Genomic DNA, 7490 nt, shown 5'->3' with positions numbered 1-7490 from the left:
CTCTCAGCTAGGCGACTGATGCCGTATGTTGTGGGTTCGAATCCGATTGAAAACTATCTGTATTTTCTATCCTGGGTCGGTAACACTGCTGGTGGACAGAATTGTCCCCGAGGTTATCGTTCGCCCAGTTAAAGCGTTGAAATTCGTTTCTTCACTTCGATAAAGTGTGTATGTGCGATGTATGATAGTGAGCATGCGTGCGTGAGTGCTTCATGAACTCTACAACGTGTTGAAGGGTCTCAGTCAGAATAATGTAACAACTTAGCCGGCTATTGAACCACTCTTTTTCGGGAGTGGAGATTTAGCTGACTGGTTCTGTCTCAGGCCTCTCAGCTAGGCGACTGATGCCGTATGTTGTGGGTTCGAATCCGATTGAAAACTATCCGTATATTCTTTTCTCGAACGGCCCTCTTTTTTTCTACTTTTTTTTTTTTTTTTTTGGTAACCTCGTTTTCGTTTTTTTTGTTTTTTTTTTGTAACCTCGTTTTGGTTTCTTTTCAGCTTCAACGCCAGCGCGATCTCGGTCGACTTTTCAGTTGTGATTTTCTTTCTTTTTTTAGTCAGACCTGATGGTGGTTCGCTTTGTTTTTTTGTAGTAGTGAAAGTACTATTTTTGGTTTTGTTTTTAAGCAGTTCAATATTTTTTTGTGTGCGTGCTTGATTTTTTTTTGCTTTTTCCCTTATAATCAGCATTCATTGCACCTTTATATCAAATACACGTGTATGTACGTCAATAAGTATGGGATTGTGGTATTTTCAAATTTTTGCAAACAGTTTATCTTCTCATTACGGTTTAAATGGTATTTTACAATTAAGTATTACATAACATTCTCCCCTTTTTTGCAATAATACTTTTCTCGTTTATTTTCTTCCGTAATTCCATCGAATTTTTATTTCAATCAAGAACGACGGTTGCACGTCATCTTTATCTGTACAGACACATTTTAATATTTAATGACACATATTTTCAAATGAATGTTATTTTTGTGAAAAAGTACATTAATAAAATAAAATGATATGGACGAAAGAATTTTTTTCTTTGTTATTCAAACACGTTTAAGACTTTATTTAGAAGGAAAAATTGACAGTGTATTTTTACTCTATGACGATAAATATTTTTGAAACATTTGGCGCGCCGTAGGGGAGGGGGTAAAAGCTCATTTCGGTTTGTGTGCGTCAAAATCGCAAGAGGATTTTCTATTGTTTTCGAAGTGCAACTTTGCAGCGAGAACGCAAAACTACCTTCGCGTTCATCGCGAACAATGACCACAAAATACGGAGACAGAAAAGAAAACGAAAAACGTGAATGTGAAAAAAAACTTCTATCATGCGTTTTCAACGTAAAACATGTATGTGAAACATTTTCCTACGTGCGAAAATACATTCTGTCTTAAAAAGTGGAACGCGTAAAGTGGAGGTTTTATTAATTAATGTGCCCTTCCGGTATTTTTTCATGGGCGTGCGGATCGGAGAGGTGCGTGTAGGTTTGCCAGAAACGGCATCATAATACGAAATTGATTTCGCGTAAGAACTTTTGTTTTGAGGGGGAGGGAGGGGGTTTCAAGTAAAACGAAGGAATTACGTTTCTTGTGCGTCAGCTTTTATTATCGACGGCCCCTAAGTCACTTCAATTTTGGATCTATTGAAGAGCTTGTGAAGTTAGGAACACTATGGGAAATATTTATCAACAAATCAACAAATTGAAGGAATTTCTTGAATTACCTATATTAGTTTCCAGAAATTTACTTCCCCTCGTTGATTGGTTGGTCTTAACAAATTGAATTTGGTCGGTTTAACCATGGGTTCTATATTTTTACATCCATGGTATAACAACTTTACCGCAACGCTGTGTTGAAGAAAAGAAGTAAAAAAGCCAGGGACTTGATCTCCGGGATCAAGTTTGTTATATTCTATAAAAGGATAATGGAGTGTCATAGCCTTTTGTTATCCATTGAAATTGTAACCTTATAAGTATATTTTTCGCCGGTACAGGTCCTTTAACGTCCATGGTTGCAGTGAGGGTTGTATTTATCAAAGATGACCTTATCACTGGATATTGTTGATATGAGTTGGCTTATTGCGTTAGGTATGTGATTAATTGTAGTTGGCGGGTGATTAGACTGCATTGTTTGGCTGTGTGGTGTACAATACAGATTTAACTTGCCGTCATTCAAATTAAATGTCACATCCAATAATTTTGTTATATTCTGGTTTGCCTAAACTGTGATCTTTAGATCAATGTCACGAAATACATACATATTATACATATATATATATATATATATATATATATATATATATATATATATATATATATATATATATATATATATATATATATATATATATATATATATATATATAACACAAATTACTTCAAATACAAAGTAAACGTATTTCATCAATCGTAAACGTTGACTTGATCAATCGATTCTGGTGCCGTGAAAATTTTCGGCAAACAGACTCAAGAACATAAAATTTTCGAATGATTAAATAACTGCACCAGCGTGATTTGTTGATTTGTGTGAAAGTGTTGGCTATCGTTCAAATGGAAGAGCTTTCGCACGTAAATTTATATTTCAATAGATCCTTTGTATATGAATAATGATTGCGTATCATTACGTAATAGAATCGACCCAATTGTCAACGAATATGTTCCTAGTTAAGAAAGGAAGTCCAAGCCACACTGTAATTTAGGATTTTATTTATTTTGAAGAGTTCTTTAAGACGGTCTTACTGTGTTTTCATTGTATATTTACGCTCTTTTAGATGTTGTGCAAATATGGTGTCAGACCAGTAGTTCACTGCCGGGTCAAAAGCTAGTTCCGAAGAATATTAGTGTTGACTTTGACTTTTGCATACAGGAAATGATGCTTGTGTTTCATGAGCTTAAATTGTAAACATATTTTTTCAAATGAGTATCGTCTGCTTGAATCAAAATAAAGAAAGTTGCGCAAAATGGCCGAAATATTCCGTAGTAATTAATATAGAGTTTTGGCGAAAATTGTAGAGAGGGCATCATTTTCAGCATGGTCAACGCTGGGGGTGCTGTTTTCATCACTGGTATAAAATTCCAATGCACTTGCACACAAGAACATGTCATTAGTCTAACACCTGTGAACAGGATTTGTCCCGCCGAATGTCATTAAATTTAAAAACTTAGCTCAACGCTGTTGTGATAGGCAATTAGAAACTAATTACAGGTCTTTAACCTATTTGATGACCTTCCGTTATGCAATTTCCAAAGATTATAATCAATGGCGATACAACGATTGCTACGCATGGCGATAAAGTTTTTGACATTGAACTCATTTTTAATTTTAAAAATTTACAGAATTGGCATATTGCGTCATAAAGTATATGATAAAATCTTCACAGTACTGATAAGGGTTGCGGATCTCTGTCATACTGCATACGGGCGGTATCAAGGTTGGGCCCTTCCGCGGTACAACCTCGGGTCGGCAAACCAATATTAGAGTAGCAAAGATAAATAATCGTCATTATTATGGCAATAAAGGTTGTGCTTTTTGGTAGTGCTACCTCAATCTGTTTCGGCAATCAATCTAACTTATACTAGATACGAAATACGAAATACTTATACTAGATACGAAACCGATAGGGCGATCTTCTTTGTGGAGAAGATTCTTATTCGGATGGTAGTGTCTTAGGAAACCCCATAAACGATGCATCGGAATGTCATAACTTTTCTCGACATTATTAGCTCAGACCGAAATACTATTGAAAGTGAGCACTCGTCACGGGGATATGACTTGTATGTGAGAAACGATCCAAAGGTTACAAATTACTGTGGAAGGGTTCCGAGGGAAGGAGCGCAATATATGGCGGTGAGGAGAGAAAACAGGGAGGCACTTTGGAGAATATTGAAAACGAAGTTTCTAAAAAGAAGAAATATTTTACAAAGCAAAGGATAGAGAGAATGCATCAGAACCGTATCGTCTGCTGCACGCTCAATAAACTCAAGCCTGAACTTCCAATAGGATACAAGAATCTTAGAAGAAATTTGTAATTTTAGGTTTTTTCACCGTATGTGTCAAGGACATTGACCGATGTCGTCTGCAACCATGCTGTAACCAAAGTCTACATGGCAGGCATATTTCGCTCAACTTAAACAAAATCAGAGTGCCATCACCAACTTACATATGCCTCTAAAGCCCAAATAGCTGCGAATGTGTAATAAACCGATCTCAAAATATCCACCGTTTTCCAAGACTTTTCTTTGAAGAAGACCCATTAAAGACTGAAAAGTGTGTGTGACTGTCATAAGTGTCGAAAGTGTCATGTAAACTCAAATGTTTTAACATCATTTTAGATTTCCATCATTTTCAAAGACTAATCGTGTGACGGAGAAAATAAAGATTGCAACAACAAAATGTTGGCCATCGTGTGTTGTGCATTCAAATAAATGGCATCATGCTTGTTTCTTTTATAATCGTGATGTGTGTATGCATGGAAATACTGCATTTTTTTTGTACTTTTCCGTGGGGGCGCCATTTTATGAGTGCGGCACTCGTAATTATTTAACTTGTTAAACGCATAGGCAAGGTCCAAATCAGTCAGCAGTAATACTTCTACACATGTCCTTCAGTTAGCACATTTACACAAACCAATTTTAGTTTGAAAATAAAATGAAAGTAATGCATAAAATTCGCAGCTATTGGGGCTTTAAGGTGGCGCAGCATATAACATTGAGGATTTTCCCCAAATCATTGTTTCCCAAATTGCAAAGATTCATTTAGTTTCCATTAATTTATTAACCGAGGATTCAGATATTGGATTGGTTCACGTCTTAGCATGACAAGCTGTCGTAACTTGGGTGCGAAAGAAGCGTAAAGTTATGCAAGATTATGCAAATCACCCGATCGCCGATTTTTATCCTTTTTTTAAAAATTCAACTCCGCACCGCGCTGGCTGGTTCAAATTTTGTGAAATTTTCACATTTTCTTTAAATGCTATTGGCAAGAAAACTCTTGCATTTATATTGAAATATGAGTCATTTCAATTTTGCTTATCATGATGTTAATCACTTTTTTAATATTAGTCTTTCAACGCCTTCCATTTAAGAATGAAAATAGACAATACAGGTCGGGAGAGGGGCTGGGAACATATTCTCTATTTCATAATGTTATGTTACATTTCGAGAAGTAGGCTAGTATCATGTTTCTGACTTAGATCAATTGTTATCATTATTACCAAATTTGAGGTTTCTACCCTAAATATATAGCCCCTTCATCATTCGAGTAAACTATTGCTACAATACTAAACTTTAGATTCTCAGCTTTTTAAAAATATACGGTATGAGGGGGTTTTATGTCATCTTTGGAAAGAAATATCGCTTTGAAAAGAGTGTGTTGGATAAGGTACAATGCGCCTTGGGCCCGGGGACATATATATTCTGACTCTCAAACTTTTACAATTCTTTTCTGATCTACCACTTGTGGGGGTTCATTTTAAAGCTCTTGGTGTAAGCAAACTTGCCACCAGCTAAGTTTTTCGAAAATCGAAAATTGTATTTTTCTCCATAGAGAACATGACTGGAACTAATTTGGGATAATTGGATCTTCATATTTTTCGAATTTCTCAAAATTGTCGGGTGCCGTACAGCTGAAGGTTGCAATATTACAAATTACTCATAAAAACAAGTGTATAATGTAAAAAGAAAAACAGATGAGCTGACGTTTGCAGACAAAACCGACATTACTTCATCACCCAATTATCCCAAATTAGTTCCCATGGCGTTAGAGTTAACTCAGCGATAGCGGCCATTTTGAATGTCAAATATCGGTAAAATTGGGGTTGTTTCTCTAGTACAAAAATTTACAAGGTGACCCCCGATTTTTATTTTTTATTTTGAAAGAGAATGGTTGATATATACAGTTAGAAAAGTTTGAGCAAAAGCTTAAGTCTTTCACTTTCGAGGTGCATACTACCTTAAGTGCAACTCCACCGTAAAAAGAGAGTATTGAATTGTCTCCACCATCAAACAAACTTTTGACGATGTTTTGTCGGTGGATTAGCAAAGTGTGAAGGGGAGATGAGAAATAAAATTGAAATGATAAAGCGTGTTGCAAAACTTTAGAATAATGTCATTGAAATACTAAAATCGTCGACGAGGTAAATTTGTCTTGATGAACCCGTGTGCATGACGTAACTAGCTTGAGGACTTACGTTGCAGTCTTCCAAAATGTGTCACATATTAGATGCCACTTTCAATGAAATTCTGTTTGTTAAGGTGTTAGCTTTACACTGGTTCTTCTATTTTGTTGTTCGTTTGAGATCCAAAATTAAATCACCGCTTTACTCAATCTACTTCTTTGTTGTGGTTGATTTGTATATTCTCGTTTAATTTACCAACCCTGGCTCTTTTCGGACGTCAGTATATGCAGGAAGGTGAAAAAAGCTCCACGAGAGAAACCGGTGTATTGAAAAGGACAAAAGAGAGAGCCCAATGGGTCGTCTGTGATTCAAACAGTCCCCTTTTGTATATACTATCTATGATCCTGATTCATACGCACAACGATTTTCAAATTCGAATCTTCTTTAAATTTTCTTGACAAATATGCGTTTGTTTCACCTACGCTTCGATTGAGGAAGTTGAGAGCTGATCCAATCAACGTGTTAACATTTTTCTTCACAACTTACATCAGTATCTCTTTTCTGTCTTGGTGATGTAGCTTCTTAGCCCCAGCATTGACCTTCTTCGTACAGCAGTAGAGTTTAATAACCTGTTCAAGACAACTATCACATACTTTAGTATTATGAACAGATAAGGGGCCGTCGATAATAAAAACTGACGCACAAGAAACGTAATTCCTTCGTTTTACTTGAAACCCCCTCCCTCCCCCCTTAAAACGAAAGTTCTTACGGGAAATCAATTTCGTATTATGATGCTGTTTCTGGCAAACCCACACGCACCTCTCCGATCCGCACGCCCATGAAAAAATACCGGAAGGGCACATTAATTAATAAAACCCCCACTTTACGCGTTCCACTTTTTAAGACAGAACATTTTAATGTATTTCGCACGTAGGAAAATGTTTCACATACATGTTTTACGTTGAAAACGCATAGAAGTTTTTTTTCACATTCATGTCTTTTCGTTTTCTTTTCTGTCTCCGTATTTTGTGGTCATTGTTCGCGATGAACGCGAAGGTAGTTTTGCGTTCTCGCTGCAAAGTTGCACTTCGAAAACAATAGAAAATCCTTATGCGATTTTGACGCACACAAAACGAAATTAGCTTTTAACCCCTCCCCCCCCCACGAAAGAATTACGTTTGTCGTGCGTCAGCTTTTATTATCGACGGCCCCCAAGGTCTCGAATATCTAATAACACGTATCCCTAGGGTTGAACGGATTTTTCAAGTTGAAGTGCGCCATCATAAATCTTTCCGATATCACACTTTTGTTTCCTACGTCACTTCTCATGGGTGTCCTCCCAGGGAAGAGCATTTTTGTAATTACGAGTGAAGGGA

The sequence above is a fragment of the Ptychodera flava genome, chromosome 15 (genome assembly GCF_041260155.1).
Source record: "Ptychodera flava strain L36383 chromosome 15, AS_Pfla_20210202, whole genome shotgun sequence".
NCBI classification, from domain to species: Eukaryota; Metazoa; Hemichordata; class Enteropneusta; family Ptychoderidae; genus Ptychodera; species Ptychodera flava.
Note: the sequence above shows the minus strand (reverse complement) of the source record.